This window comes from Carcharodon carcharias, chromosome 19 (genome assembly GCF_017639515.1).
Source record: "Carcharodon carcharias isolate sCarCar2 chromosome 19, sCarCar2.pri, whole genome shotgun sequence".
Taxonomy (NCBI): domain Eukaryota; kingdom Metazoa; phylum Chordata; class Chondrichthyes; order Lamniformes; family Lamnidae; genus Carcharodon; species Carcharodon carcharias.
Window position 1 is genome coordinate 56,720,567 of NC_054485.1, and position 16,806 is coordinate 56,737,372.

At 51.8% G+C, this 16,806-nt stretch overlaps 1 non-coding gene across 1 annotated transcript; it reads left to right on the top strand.

Annotated features, from left to right (window-relative positions):
- Window positions 1–333: 333 nt before the first annotated feature.
- trnat-cgu lies at window positions 334–406 on the top strand. Its single transcript has one exon. It is a non-coding gene; the product is annotated as a tRNA-Thr (tRNA).
- The last annotated feature ends 16,400 nt before the right edge of the window (window positions 407–16,806 follow it).

A 16,806-nucleotide genomic window follows, 5' to 3' on the forward strand; every position in this document is an offset into this window, starting at 1 on the left:
CCACCCACACAGGCCAGGCATACTTATCATCTGGCCTGACAAGCATCCCGCTTACACTCTCTCCATCTCTACTCATGCAGAACAAGCTGGTTCACAACAAGAGGGAGAGGTCGCAGACTGGTGGAGGAGTGCCTGAAATCAAAGCCATACAGCTGACTGGCGAGGATCTGAACAGTTATTGTACTGAAGGCGAGGTTGGTGCTGCTCTACCAAGTGAGGATCCAGCAGTGCAACATCCATCAGACAACCATGCTGTGAGTGATGTGTTCTGTTCTGCAGTCTCCTGCCATGTACTAATTATCTCTCCTTGCTTTCGCAGGCACATTGTCAATTGGCTCCATAGCTCAGTGGTCAGATCACTGGTCTCGTAAACCAGAGGTCGTGAGTTCAACTCTCGCTGGATCCTGTGGCTAGGGTCCATTCCTAAAGGGAATCTAATGTCCCTCTCTTAGTCACAAAAATAGTTTGAGGAAGCAGCTGATGGAGTTCATGACCCAGGTGCTCCAATCAAGCCCTGAAGAAATCTCTGAAGAGGAACCTGAAAGCCCCTTCATTGAAGACCCATCGCAGCGCTCACCCACACCCTCCTCCAGCGCAGAGACATACATCTTTGTGGAGCCTATCTTTGGAGTAACCTTAGGATCACAACCTGGTGAATGTATCACATTGTCTGATCCACAGCAGGTAGTGGCAGGGACTTCCCTGGTGTCCGGCACTCAGAGGACTGCTGGAGACCAGAAATTTGCCGAGTCTGAGTCAAATGATGAGCCTCTGGACTCAGTCATGTCACAGTTGGTGGAGCTGCAAAGGCAAGCTCAGGAACATCAGGAAGGGATATCCACTGCAGTCCTCAAGTTGTAAAACATGATAAGGGAGTTTGTTCCCCTTCAGTCTGAGGTGACAGTGCCGGCATGTCAATGCAACGAGGTCAGCACTGGTAGGATGGTGCGAGAGGGTTGTGGAGCAGATCGATCTTACTCCAGTTACCTCTTCTCCTCAAAGAGTCAACCAGGGGCCCTCAGGAACACATAGGGAGGAGGATCAGCAGGTGCACACTCCAGCCCCACCTACCCAGGTGACTCCAGGAGTGTCCGGCCCAACTGAATCCCTTCTTGCTGTGACCTCAGCAGCTCCGGCTCCACAGGCTGAGGAGGGAGCCACTGCCACACAGCTGGACCCCAAACACAGACGGGGCCCTCCAGGTCTCGGCCCTATAGAGGAAGCTCACCAAGGTAATCACAGACAGGGTGTAGCAGTCAGCAGGCTGCCTCCACCATTGCTGTGGATGTCGGGGAAGCACCAAGATGCAATGGCAGGGTTAGGAAGGTTAAGAAGATGTAGTTCTTTTGAGTAAAATCACTTAAACTAAATTAACAAAATCAGGAACAAAGTAAAAGCAGCCCCTTAAAAGGAAACTGCAAAAATAAAAGATAAAATGCAAAAGAAACTTACCAACATTAAATCAAAATGTGATTAAGGGGGTCAACAAAGCACCCCAGTCCCCCCCGTTGCCCACTGAGCACAGAAGGCCCCGACAGTGCCAGCAGACTCCGCGTGCTCCCTCTCCAGGGACACCTGGGCGCGAATGTAGCTGTGGAAGAGTGGCAGACAGTCGGGTTGGGTGACCCCCTCGAACACCCGCTGCTGGACCTGTTAATGGCCAACTTGGCCAGGGCAAGGAGCAGGTTTACGAGGAGGTCCACCTCCCTCCCAGCTCCCCTCCGCACTGGGTGCCCATAGATCAGGAGCATGGGGCTGAAATACAAACAAAACAACAGTAAAAGGTTTTTCAAGAAACTACAAAGTGGGTGCAGCCTGCAACAATTAACATATAAATGGTCCACGGACTCCACAAGGCTGCAAAAGACGCAGTTATCTTGGGAGTCCATGAACCGACATAACCACCGCCCCCCCACCCCCACCCCACCGCCTCCCAGGCATGTCCAGGCGGCGGGCGAGGGCAAAGAAGTGAAGGGTGTGCAGCAGGAGCCCGTACAGGAACCCCTCCACACCGAAAGGGCTTGGCGGTCATTTCCATGAGGTGACTCAGGTTGTGGGCCATCGGCTTCCGAGGAAGGATTCAGGGCTTGAGGCGAATGTGGAAATCCGTCTGAACAGAGGTACACTTGGACAGAAGACCACTGTGCACCTGCGCCACCCGGAGGCCCAGTATGATATCGGGGCCAAGCACGGCCATCCTAAGGTCTTGAATAGCATTGGCCGCGAGCCAGACATCCACGGACACGCGACATGCCAACTCCTGTGGAAGCATCCAACCCACTTCTCTGCCACCCACCCCGATCCTGGTCACCCCGGCAGCCACAGCCCTCCTCTCCGCCAGCCACTGAAAAGGACGAAGGGGCGGATTCCTGAGCAGTGGCTCTCTGACGACAGCCGCTACTCCTAAAGGGGGAGAGCTGCGTCGCGAGGCGACCATGTTCCAGACTTTAATCAGGTCCTGGTAAAAAACGGGCAACGCCTGCAAGGAGCCACGAAGGCCCCTCAGATCTATAAACAGGAGCTGTATGTCATAATTCAGGCCGTGCACCTGGAGAAAGAAATACATCGCCAGGGCACACCATCTCGAAGGGGGCTCAATGTAAAGGTTTCACTGTAGGGCCTGAATGTGGAAGGTCGTCACCTGTGTGCGTAGGCACACCAGCACCTGACCGCCCTCCCTAACCGGGAGACTCTGAACCTCAGCAGCGATCCAGTGCTGCCTTTTGTCCCAAAAGAAGTTGACAAGCATTTTCTGGATTTTTGTGACAAAGTCCGGGGGAGGGGTCAAAGTGACCAGCCGGTACCACAACATGGAGGCGATCAGCTGGTTTATGACCAGAACTCGACCCCGGTAAGACAGCACTCGGAGCAGTCCTGTCCAGTGTCGCAGGTGAGCAGTGACTTTGGTCTCTAGCTCCTGCCAGTTCACCGGCCAGGGCATAGATGGACCCCCAGGTAGAGGAGGCTGGTCCTGCTCCGGGTGAAAAGCCTGAGCTTCTTGGGTAGGGGACCCATCTGCCATTGACCAACCAGGTGTCCAGGATACTTGTCCCAGTTGATCCTGGCAGAGGGCGTTGCAGAGTAGACCTCCTGGCACTCACAAATCCTTTGCAGGTCAGTTGGGTCCAAGAACATAAGGAGCACGTCATTAGCGTAAGCTGAGAGAACCATCCTGATGCTCGGCCCACACAGAACCAATCCTGACAACCTCCTCCGCAAGAGGCACAGGAAAAGCTCCACACACATAGAATACAATTGGCCAGACAGGGGGCAGTCCTGACGCATTCCCCTCCCAAAGCGAAGGGGCACCATCAGGGAACTGTTTAACTTAACTAGACACTCCACGGCAGCGTACAAAAGTCGGATCTGGGCGATAAAATGCGTCCCGAACCTGAATGCTCACAGAGTTCCGAATAAATATTCGTGATCCACCCTGTCAAACGCCTTCTCCTGGTCAAAGGACAGGAAGGCACTCGACAGACCAGTCCTCTGGGAAAAGTGGATGATGTCCCAGGCCAGATGGATATTATCGAAGGTCGTCTGGCCTGGGACGGTATAGGACTAATTACGGTGGATCATGTGGTCCAGCGTGGTGCCAAGGCGAGAAGCCATGACCCTGGCAAGGATCTTATAATCCGAGCTGAGGAGGGAGACCGGGCACCAGTTTTTAAGGAGGGGGAGATCACCCTTCTTTGGCAGCAGGGTAATTACTGCCCTCCAGCACAAAAGGGGCATCTTCCGGTTGCGATACTCTCCCCCAGGACATTCCAGAACGCCCTGAAGATCTCCACTGTCAGCCCGTCCAGCCCCGGGGATTTGCCCCATGAGAGACTGTCGAGGGCACCGATCAGCTCCCCGAGACTTATAGGGGAGTCAAGATTTCCAGCGCCCTCCGGGTCCACCTGTGGCAGGTCCTCCCATAAAACTCTGCGGACGGATCCGGAGAGAACAGGACAGTGTAATAATCTCGGGCGATGGCCCTGATGCCCTTCGGATCCGAGACAAGGGATCCATCGTCGACCAGCAGCGTAAGGAGCTGCTGACGGACCCTGTGCCTTTTTTCCAGTGAGTAGAAGGGAGAGCCACGGTCCAGGTCCTGGAGGAACCGGATCCGTGACCTCACGTACGCACCATGGGACCCGACGAGTTGCAGGTCCCGCAGCGTGCCCTTCTTCTCATCGTACACCAGCTGCAGGGCCAGGTCTGCGTCTGACTGACGGAGACATGCTTTCAGGTCAAGCATCTCCTTCTCCAATTCCTCGACCCTGGATTTGCGCCTCTTTGTCGACCCCTTCACGTAATACTGACAGAAAACGCGGACGTGAGTCTTGCCCACATCCCAGAACAGCCTCAAGGAGGGGAAGCCTCCCCACTCCCTTCTCCAGCCAGCCCAGAAATGATGAAACGAGTCCAGGAGCCGCTTGTCCTCCAGCAGCAGCTTATTAAGGTGCCAGTATGCAGCCCCTGTCCGAGCGCAGAACAGAGCGAGTTCTGCTTACCCCAGACAGTGGTCCGTGCATGGCATCCACTGCACAGAAGCTGATGGAATGCAGGACACGTTCACCCTCGAAACGTAAAGGTGGTTGGGTCTGGACGCTCTGACTCCAGGTGACACGAAAATGAAAACGCTGGAGTCAGGATGGAGATTTCACCAGATGTCCACCAAGTTGAAGGACCCGCCCATGTCCCACAACTTACACCTGGCGTGCGGTGCTGGGCACCGTGACGGTCCCAGGCCTCGAGAGTACAGTTGAAATCCCCCGCAAGGACGATGCACTCGCCCGCGTCGATGGAGCCTAGATGAATGGCCACTTCGTCAAAGAAGCTCGCTTGTTGCTGCACACCCAGGGGAGTGTACACATTCACAAAATGAAGCGCTGTGCCCCCCAGGTGTACAATAAGGTGCAGCAACCAGCCTGGTACCGGCTCCTTGACCCCCAAGAGCTCTGGCTGAAAATGTGGGGCCAACAAGATAGCCACCTGCCAGAATTGGAGGCTAGATGACTCATGTAGAACCCTCCTTGCCACTGCAGGAGCCACATAGCTTTGTCTCCCGGAACAGTCTGGGTTTCCTGCAGGAAGCACACTGCATACTTCCCATCCCTGAGGACTGAGAAGTTCTGGAACCTGTGCTGTGTGTCCCTGCTGCCGTGGATGTTGAGGCTGGCTATGGTAGTCTTCATTGTCAGAAATATGTGCTACCATCACCACGCCTAGTGTAAGAAGGAGAGGACTATTTTAATCCTTCCTCTCTTTCAGCAGCCCAGCAAGAAATGTGTGGACCCTCCTCTTAGCGTTCCAGTGCAGCCCAGGGGCCTTGAGGGCCTTGCGAGTGGACCAGAACACAAGAGGAAAAGTATACCATCAGTCCAGGGCTGATGGACTCCGTCTCGGTGACTGCAATTACTCACTAAAAAATTCCTGGAGCTCCCTTAAAGGGATGAGGGGAGAATTGGTGGGGGGCACCAGGGGATCCACTAACTCACCCAACAATGACTCTAAGTCGTCCCCAGTGCTCACCTCCGAAACTCTGTCCTCCTCCAGGTCGTTGCCCCCAGCTTCCAGCCCATCTCCCCGCATTGAGTACAGGGGCTGGTTTGAAGCTACCAGTTGGCTCCATTTCCACCTCGAGCCCACCCCCAGGATCCAGGGCAGAGGGGACCTCTCTAGTCTCCTCTTGGGGATATGGGTGAAAGGGCAGCGACAGCTCAGAGTTCAGCACCGGCCCCCCAAGCACCGGGTTGCCCAGCGAATCCGGAAGAGGTTCCGGCCTAGCACGCAGGCGCCCGGCGCTGAAGGTTGGGAGGGAGCTGGGAGGCCATCCTCACCACCACCACCCGATCACCCAGCTGTTGGGGCCATGAAGGGACTGCTGCAGTCCCCTGGCTGGCCAGGCGGCATCTCAGGGGTACAAGGTGGGTCTGGATGGGGCACCACCATAAGGGCAATACCGTCACTGACCCCCGAACAGCCCTGCTCAGGGGACTGCAGCAAGGGAACAGGGGTTTGGGCTCCCCACAGAGGACAGAGCAAGGACCTATGGGGCCGAGACGCCACCACCTTTTCATTGGGGAGGGGACACATCTGACCTCGTGAGTCATGATGTTCTTCCCCTCCGAGGGGTGACGTCTCTTCCGGGGTAGGCTGGGGAGACCTCTATTTGTGAGGCTCCCTCTCTCTCATCCAGTATCTCTGGATGCTCCGCCCTCTGGGGTTTGGGCAGGGCAACTCTCTTTAAAAGGACCACCAGCTCAGGGTCATGTTCCCCACCCCTGCCAGACCCGGGAACCGACGCGGGGACGACGCTGGGCCCAGCACATGGTGCTGAGGTGCACACGGGCCCGGGAGAACACACAGACACGTCGCTGGGGCCGGATGATGTTTTTATCCCCCAAGGCGGTGATTTACGTAGTTGATCACTTGTTGCCATGGAGATCTGAGTGCCACGTGAGTGCTGTTGTTGGCACTCTGCACCTGTGAGAAACCCGAGATCTGGGCAAAACCAGTCGCTCTTGCATCCTGGCTTTCCTAGTCCCAAGCAAAACGTACAAAGTTGTTGCCCTCGTAAAGAAGGTATAAGACCATAAGACTATAAGACATAGGAGCAGAAATTAGGCCATTCAGCCCATCGAGTCTGTTCTACCATTCAATCATGGCTGATAAGTTTCTCAACCCCATTTTCCTGCCTTCTCCCCGTAACCTTTGATCCCCTTACCAATCAAGAATCTATCTATCTTGGTCTTAAATGCATTCAATGACCTGGCCTCCACAGCCTTCTGTTGCAATGAATTCCATAGATTCACCACTCTCTGGCTAAAGAAGTTTCTCCTCATCTGTTCTAAAAGGTCTTCCCTTTACTCTGAGGCTGTGCCCTCGGGTCCTAGTCTCTGCTACTAATGGAAACATCTTCCCCACGTCCACTCTATCCAGGCCTTTCAGTATTCTGTAAGTTTCAATCAGATCCCCCTCATCCTTCTAAACTCATCGAGTATCTGTGACCTCATGGGCGCATTTGTAGGTGGAGGCATGTGATACGCCACAGAGGTTACTTGTGGAGCACTGAAAGGAACCACTGAGCGCCACAGTCACTTTCACGGCCATGGGCAGAGGATGCCCTGCATGTCCCCGTGGCACCAAATCCTGGCAGGTGTGACTAACCAGTTCCCTGGACATGTGCAATCTTTGGTGACACTTGCTCTCAGTCATCTACAGGAATGAAAAGCGGTGTCTATAGATCCTTGGTCTAGCTAGGTGCAGAACGGTGATGGCTCACTGTGGCTCTTCAGTGGCTTGTGTGAGAGTACCAGACGCCCCTTCTTCCTGAGGGTGCTGCTCCTGCCTCTGCTCACCCAGGCATCTCCATCGCTCTTTTCTCTTTCATCTCTGCTCTCTGTACACCACGAGGCACACAGCTAGGTCACAGGATCCTGATGTACTCCTCCAGCAGGATGAAAGAGAGAGACGTGTGGGTTAGCTTGGATGTCCTAAGTACCTCTCCTGGTTAAATCTAAAGACCCCTTAATGCAGCCCGGAGAGTGCTGGCCACCACTTGGATGGCCAGGGTTTAGTGCGCTGCATGGCTGCCTGAAACCACATCCACCTCCACCCCACTCCATCTGACCGATTGATGGCAGCTTTGCCCATTGGTCTGCATGCTGTTCTCTCAGCTCAGGCACAGGCATTCTCCTAACCCGTGCTGCAAGGTTGCATTGTGAGACTGGTCCAAACCGGGATGCTGACAGTGCAAGGAGCTGCATCCTTATGTCTCCAGTAGTGACTGCTCCATATCCTGCTTTCACAAGGAGATTGTACAATGTGCCCAGCTTTCCAATATTCTGCAGTCTACTGAAACGCTCATTAGATTACAGCCTGTCCCCGAGGGTTGAAAAGTTCAGGAACATTTGGTGGCACTTTCAGGTCTGTGTGTTCCTTGTGTGGGCAGTTAAGTAGAGGCCTGACTCCAAGCATGTCAATGTGGCTGCACCTGAACTGTCTCAGCTGTGGAGGAATGGTCACTTTATACAAAGTTTTCCTAATGTGTGGCCGCTTCCCTGCCCCTCCCCACCCCGCAAATGCTTGTGCTCTGAACCGCAGTACAGCCCTTGACCCCCCCCCAGCACCCAAGTTGCCTTAACTTGCCTGGCACCACACTGTCAGCCAGCTGTGAAAAAGCAACTGGCCTGTGTCCTGGCCTGAAAATGCAGTGCCTTAACCTTGAGGTGCAGCAGGCAATCCTGGTGAGCGCTCCGCAATGTCACTGTGCACTCACTTCGAGCTCCCCTCAAAGTGCAGCCTGCCAAGTGCACGCCTTTTATATGCTGTTGTGAAACATGTTGGCATGCAAACATGTGCTCGGATGATCCAGTGTGGGGCGGGTTGGGGGATGATTCCGTGAGCTGGGTTTATAATAATATGTAGAGTATTAAAATGAGTTTCCCGACATTTGACAGCAGGGAATGTGACCCACCATTGATGAGCAGAGCAGACAATCGCAAACTGGTTTCACAATGTCAGGAAACTGATTTTTGGCCTTCTCGCCGTATTGTCCGCTCACGCCGCCAAACAAACCCAGCACCAGCAGGCACAAAAAATTCCACCAATAATTTCTCATCCAATGTTCCATTATCATGCCCACATGACAGTTGATGGGCAGGTGAAAAGGCCAAGTAGCCTTGCATTTTTTATAAAACCTCATCCACAGGTGGGATGAGGTATCCTAAAGCAAATAAAAATAAAATAGAAATTTTACACCTGAATTAAAAACGTGTCCCTGCTCATGTGACTGAGTTTTGTTTGGTTTATTAGTTTTTTTAAACAGCGCTTCATCTCCCGCTTGCCTTCCTCCTCCTGCCTGCACAAGCAGCACTGAGCACTGCCGCTCGCGTTCCACACTGGGTGGGCCAATTAAGGCCCATCCACGTAAAATCGCGGTGTGATGCTGATCGTGGGCAGCGGTTGGCTTCTCGACCACCCCGGCCCACCCTCTGCCTGCCCCCGTCAAGGGCAAAATTCTGCCCTCTGTGATTTATCTCTGTCGCTGATTTTATCTCTGCCTGTTATTTATCTCTGTCGCTGATCTATCTCTGTCCATCTGTCAGTGATATATCTCTGCCTGTGATCTCTCTCTGCCTGTGATCTCTCTCTGCCTGTGATCTATCTCTGCCTGTGATTTATATCTGTCTGTAATTTATTTCTGTCTGTGCTTTATCTCTGCCTGTGTTTTATCTCAACTGCCCCTTAGGCTGCAATTTTCTACCCTCACTTGTGATGGGATTTGTGATGGGCAGGGGTGGCGAATGCAAAGGCATGGAAAAAATTAGGTTCCCAACATTAGGAATTGATGCTGGGAACTTGCTGTCCCAACCGTCATGGTGGGATAACAGTGGGTCGCCATTCCAAAAGGCTATTGGGAACCCAATTAGCATCACATTGATAGAATTAAAATGAGTAACTCAACTAGAATTCTCCAGCACACCCCCGCCCCCCAATGTCATATCATCCATAAGACCATAAGATTTAGGAGCAGAGGTAGGCCATTCAGCCCATTGAGTCTGCTCCACCATTCAATGTGATCAAAGCTGATCTGATAATCCTCAACTCCTCTTTCTTGCCTTTTCCCCATAACCCTTGTTTCCCTTACTGATAAAAAAATCTGCCTATCTCAGCCTTGAATATACTTAATGACCCAGTCTCTACAGCCATCTGTGGTAAAGAATTCTACAGATTGACTACCCTCTGAGAGAAGAAATTCCTCCTCATCTCTGTCTTAAATGGGTGACCCCTTGCTCTGAGATTATGCCCTCTGGTCCTAAACTGTCCCACAAGGTGAATCAACCTCTCAACATCTAACCTATTGTTATGACACAGCAATTGGTAAAGACTGAGTTATTTAAAATCCCAGAGGTAAACTTTAAACAACTGTCATAACTTATATTTTCAATTGGCATGTTTGAGATGCAACTCTGAATTCAGAAATGAAACCACCAAGCCTCCAGAGGTTTTTATATAGATTAAATTTACATTTATTAATTTAATAAGGTATTAAACACATACATATGTCTAAAACTACTATCATAATAACTATTAAACAAATCCCCAAATTAATTACTCCCAGGTAACCTTCCCCAAGGCAACAATAAACCATAGACTTAAACAGACACCAGGCAAAGCACATTTCATCTTACAAATTCAAAATAAGGTTCCTTTCAATTTGGATCCTTCACACAGTTGTAGGCTTACAGGTAGCTTGCCTCTGGCCCACACACAGAAACTCACTTCTGTATACACCTTGCCTTCCCTTTGAATGTAAATTCTCATTGTATCACCAGGCCCTTTGAACTCCACCTCTTCTAACAATAAAACCCCTTTCATAGTACCAATTTTATTAGTAATATAAACATATTGCTTGGTGTCTCCTAGTTAGGTGCAAGATTTCACCCCCAGTTTTTGAATGGTTTATTCAACAAAATGCAAATGTACTCTTTATTTTACTGTTTAACACCTCAAAACTACTATACATCAAAGCACCCAGACTAGCTGGCTTTAATCCAATTAAGACACACACTCACACCCACAGACACAGACCCTACTACAGTCCAACTTAAAATAATTTCCAATAACATTATATACATTAATATCTTCATGACATAAAGACTGAAGATGCTTGAAGAAACTCAGCAGGTCAGCAGTGCTGACACCTTCATGACACCTGCTAAACCACCTAAGAATCTTAAATGTTTCAACAAGGTCACCTTTCATTCTTCTAAACTCCAGTGAGTACAGGCTACTCAGCCTCTCAAAAGAAAATCCCTCTATACCTGGGATTAACCTAGTGAACCTTCTCTGGATTGCCTCCAATGTCAGTATATCTTTCTTTAGATAATACTCCACTCCCTTTGAAATAAAGGCCAACATTCCATTTGCCTTCCCTATTACTAGCTGAACTTTTATGCTAGATTTTTGTGATTCATGCATGAGGACTCCCAAATCCCTCTACACTGTAGCTTTCTGCAGTCTTTCTCCATTTAAATAATATTCACCTCCTCTATTCTTCCTGCCAAAGTGCACTCACATTTTTCCAGATTATATTCCATCTGCTAAGCATTTGCTCACTCGCTTAATCTGTCTATATCCCTCTGCAGACTCTTTGGGTGCAATTTTCCGTGCCGGCTGGCGGAGGGTGTGATAGGTGGGATTAGTGGACAATATGGTGCAATCAGTTTCATGACAGTGTGAAGACAGGTCGCGATTGTCCGCTCAGCCCTCCGACGGTGGGCTGTGTTTCCTGCCATCAGTTGTCGGGAACATCATTATAATATGTCAGCGTATCGTTATCATGCCATCCTGCCAGGCTCTTGACTGGATCGCCCATCCACACTGGTAGGAAAGCATGCTGACGTGTTTCACAACAGTAGAGGTGCTGTGTCCTTGGCAGCCTTCACTTTGGGTGAACTGGAGGTGAGTGCATGGTAACGTTCTGCAGAGCTCACCAGGGTCGCCTGTTGCTTTGCAGGCTTCAGGGGCACCGGGGGATTGGGGTGAAGTGCTTTGCTGCCTCGGAGGCGACTTGTGAGGGTGATGGGGAGCAAGGTACAAGTGCTGCACTGCCTTGGAGGTGAATTTTAAGGGTGAGAGGGAGTAGGGGGCGTGCAGCCCTGCCTCTGAGGTGACTGGTGGCGGGGAGGGGTGGTGTGTGTGCAAGGGCAGCCCTGCCATTGAATATTCAGGGTTGGGGGGGTTAGGCTGGGCGAGGGAAGTTACCATGCATTCGGGAAACCTGTAGAAAGACCTTTGCAATTGAGACAGTTCAGGCACAGCCACATTGATGCGATTGGGGTCGGGCTCCTAGCTTATCTGCCCCCTCAAGCAACACAGAGGCATCAAAGCGCTACTAAGTTCTCCAGAGCTTCCCCGCCGGTACAGGCTGCAAATTCATGAGCACTTTAATGGACTGGAGCAGCTGGACTCCACACGTTGTACAATCTCCTCACTAACGCTGGAATGTAGCAGTCACTGATGGAGGCGCTCACTGCCCCTTTGCAATGACAGCAGCCTGGTTTGGACCAGTCTCCCCATGGTTCAAGCTAACTGGGGAGCCATGCAGCGCAGTAATTTCTGGCCATCCAAGTGGTGGTCTGCACTCTCCGGGAAGCGTTAAGGGGCCATCATGCTTAATCAGGACAGATTCTTAGTACACCCATGCTAACCATGTGTCTCTCTCTCTTTCATCCTGCAGGAGGAGTACATCACGATCATGAACTAGCTGTACGCCTGATGGCCTACAGAGCACAAAGAACACAAAGGAGAGAGTGACTGAGGCTCCTGGCTGTGCAGAGGCAGGAGCAGCAACCTCAGGAAGAAGGGGCGGCTGGGGGTCCGGCACACACTGCCCAAGAGCCACAGTGAGCCGTTACTGGTCGGCGCATAGTGACACCCGGGGTCTATAGATGTCTATAGATGTTTCCAGGACAGTCACTGACCTCATCTCCTCTGGGGATCTTCCTCCCACAGCTTCCAACCTGATAGTCGCCCAACCTCGGATGACCCACTTCTACCTCCTACCCAAAATCCACAAACAGAACTGTCCCGGTAGACCGGTCATGTCAGCTTGCTCCTGCCCCACAGAACTCATTTCTCGTTATCTTGACTCACTTCTCTCTCCCCTTGCCCAATCCCTTCCCACCTACATCCGTGATTCCTCTGACATCTTACGTCACATCAACAATTTACAGTTCCCTGGCCCCAACCGCTTCCTCTTCACCATGGACGTCCAATCCCTCTACACCTCCATCCCCCACCAGGATGGTCTGAGGGCTCTTAGCTTCTTCCTCGAACAAAGGCCTGAACAATCCCCATCCACCACTACTCTCCTCCGTCTGGCTGAACTTGTTCTCACACTGAACAATTTCTCCTTCAACTCCTCTCACTTCCTCCAAATAAAAGGTGTGGCTATGGGTACCCGCATGGGCCCCAGCTATGCCTGTCTCTTTATGGGGTATGTGGAACATTCCTTGTTCCAGTCCTACTCCGGCCCCCTTCCACAACTCTTTCTCCGGTCTATCGATGATTACTTCGGTGCTGCTTCATGCTCTCGTCTGGACCTGGAAAAATTTATTAATTTTGCTTCCAATCTCCACCCCTCCATCATTTTCACATGGTCCATCTCTGACACTTCCCTTCCCTTCCTTGACCTCTCTGTCTCAATCTCTGGTGATAGACTGTCCACCAATATCCATTACAAGCCTACCGACTCCCACAGCTACCTCGACTACAGCTCCTCACACCCCGCTTCCTGTAAGGACGTCATCCCATTCTCTCAGTTCCTTCGCCTCCGTTGCATCTGTTCCGATGATGCTATCTTCAAAAACAGTTCCTCTGACATGTCCTCCTTCTTTCTTAACCGAGGTTTTCCACCCACGGTCGTTGACAGGGCCCTCAACCGTGTCCGGCCCATCTCCCGTGCATCCGCCCTCATGCCTTCTCCTCCCTCCCAGAAACATGATAGGATCCCCCTTGTCATCACTTATCACCCCACCAGCCTCCGCATTCAAAGGATCATCCTCCACCATTTCCGCCAACTCCAGCATGATGCCACCACCAAACACATCTTCCCTTCACCACCCCCCACCTCTGTCGGCATTCCGTAGGGATCGTTCCCTCCGGGACACCCTGGTCCACTCCTCCATCACCCCCTACACCTCAACCCCCACCTATGGCACCTCACCATGCCCACGCAAAAGATGTAACACCTGGCCCTTCACTTCCTCTCTCCTCACCGTCCAAGGGCCCAAACACTCCTTTCAAGTGAAGCAGCATTTCACTTGCATTTCCCCCAACTTAGTCTACTGTATTCGTTGCTCCCAATGCGGTCTCCTCTACATTGGAGAGACCAAACGTAAACTGGGCGACCACTTTGCAGAACACCTGCGGTCTGTCCGCAAGAAAGACCCAAACCTCCCTGTCGCTTGCCATGTTAACACTCCACCGTGCTCTCTTGCCCACATATCTGTCCTTGGCTTGCTGCATTGTTCCAGTGAAGCCCAACTCAAACTGGAGGAACAGCACCTCATCTTCCGACTAGGCACTTTACAGCCTTCCAGACTGAATATTGAATTCAACAACTTTTGCTCTTGAGCTCCCTCTTCCATCCCCACCCCCTTTCTGTTTCTTCCCCCTTCCTTTTGTTTTTTCCAATAAATTATATAGATTTTTCTTTTCCCATCTATTTCCATTATTTTTAAATATTTTAAAATCTTTTATGCTCCCCCCACCCCCACTAGAGCTATACCTTGAGTGCCCTACCATCCATTCTTAATTAGCACATTCATTTAGATAATATCACCAACTTCATCACCTCTGTGTTCTTTTGTTCTTTTGTCTGTGACATCTTTTGATGATCTGCTTCTATCACTGCTTGCTTGTCCCTACAACCACACCACCTCCCTCCACTTCTCTCCCCCCACCCAACCCCCGCCGCGCCGACCCCCCCCCCGCCCCACCACCCCCCCACACACACACACACACCTTAAACCAACTTATATCTCACCCCTTCCTTGGATTCACCTAGTTCTGTTGAAGGGTCATGAGGACTCGAAACGTCAACTCTTTTCTTCTCTGCCAATGCTGTCAGACCTGCTGAGTTTTTCCAGGTAATTCTGTTTTTGTTTTGGATTTCCAGCATCCGCAGTTTTTTGTTTTTATCTACAGATGCCGCCTTTCATTCCTGCAGATGACCGAGAACCAGTATCACTGAAGACTGTGAATGTCTAGGGAACTGGTTGCTTACATCTGCCACTTGCTGCAGAACTTGGCGCCAAGGGGACATGGAGGGCATCCACTGCCAGTGGCTGTGAAAGTGACCACGGAGCTCAATTTCTATGCCAGTGGCTCCTTTCAGGGCTTCACAGGTGACTTGTGTGGGATCTCATAAGCCTCCACCCACAAATGCATCCATGAGGTCACGGATGCCATCTTTGCGAGGGCACACAACTTGGTGCATTTCGCCTGGGACCAGGAGAGCCAGGGGGCAAGAGTGATTGGATTCGCCCAGATCTTGTGTTTCCCACAGATGCAGGGTACGATTGACTGCACTCATGTGGCGCTCAGATTGCCATCGCAACACACGGTGAACTATATCAACCGCACGGGCTTCCATTCGCTGCATGTGCAGCTGGTGTGTGACCACCTGAAACCCATCCAGCAGGAGTGTGCACGGTTTCCAGGGAGTGTGCACGACGCCTACATCCTCAGTTGGTCACAGATCCCTGGAGTCTTCCAGAATCCACAGAAGTTGCAGGGATGGCTCCTTGGGGACAAGGGCTACCCACAGAGGCCGTGACTGATGACACCCGTGTGGTTGTCTCAGACTGCAGCAGAGCGATGCTATAATGAGACTCATGCTGCAACTCACAACTTGGTGGAGCAGACCACCCGGATGCTAAAGATGCGGTTCCGGTGCCTGGACCGGTCTGGCGGAGCCCTGCAATACACTTGTCAGAGGGTGTCACGCATCGTCATCATCTGCTGCACCCTTTACAACCTGACACTGCAACGGAGAGAGCAGCTGGCTGAGGAGGCAATGGAGTAGTTGGAGGTCTTCTCTGCTGAGGAAGACGCCGATAGGAATGAGCTGAGGAGGTCCTTGGAGGTGATGATGACAAGGATGAGGCCCTCACACAGGCCAGACAAGGCAGGTGCACTTGGGATGCCCTCATAGCTGCTAGATTTGTGGAGGATGATGATGATATGCAGTGATGAGACAACAAAGATCCTCACATAGCATCTGTGAACGTTTGACCACCTGAAACCCATCCAGCAGGAGTGTGCACGGTTTCCAGGGAGTGTGCACGACGCCTACATCCTCAGAAGCATGAATACACTCTGTGAGGTGATGGAAGCCACAACAGTCGCTCAATTGCTGGAAGATGATGATGACTTGCATTGAGGACGCTCCATAACTCTTCCCACAGCCTCTGAGAATGTCTGACTGTTGTCTGGCCAAGGGCAGCTCACTTGCGCTCCATGATCAGGGTCATTTCATAGGGACACAGCCATGAAACTTTAGAAGCATCTGATGTTTTGTCCAACTTCAGCATCTGAGTCCTACAGCAGCTGGAGCACAGCATCACTGGTCACAGATGCTGGTGTGATTGGGGTCAGCCCCACCTTCATGGTGCTGAGAGCACACAGGGAGTATGAGAGAACTCTGTGGTGCCTGCCCACTACATTCTGGCAGCAACGACCAGCACTGCTGAGGTGCAGGCATCAGTAATGTGTCCAGGGAGTGTGAGGCTGGACAATCACTTTGGTCTGAAGCCTGCACAGAGCACAGGGAAGAGGCCCTGGACTCAGACACCTGCCTTTATCTTGTGCAGAAAGGTTTCATATCTGAGTGACACAAACACTGCTCATCAGAACAAGGAGCCATAGGCAGGGAGACATTCTTGGGAGTTGGCTTTGTAACTAATTGTCTTTAACTGTCCTAACCTTGCTGCTATGTCTGGTTGCTCCCTGGACATCCATGATGGAGGTGGGGGCAGCCTGCTGACTGCAACACCCTGTCTGTGAAGACCTTGGTGGGTGTCCTCCGGAGAACCGAGACTTGTAGTGCCCTCGCCTGCTTTCAGGGTCCTGCTGAATGGCAGTGGTACCCTCCTCGGCCTGTAAAGCTGGAGCTGCGGAGGTCACAGGAAGAGGGAGTCGAATGGGCCAGACACTCTCGGAGTCACCTGGGTGGATGGACCCGGAGTGTGCACCTGTTGATCCTCCTATATTTTGTGTGTCCTCCTTGGCTGACTCCTTGAGGAG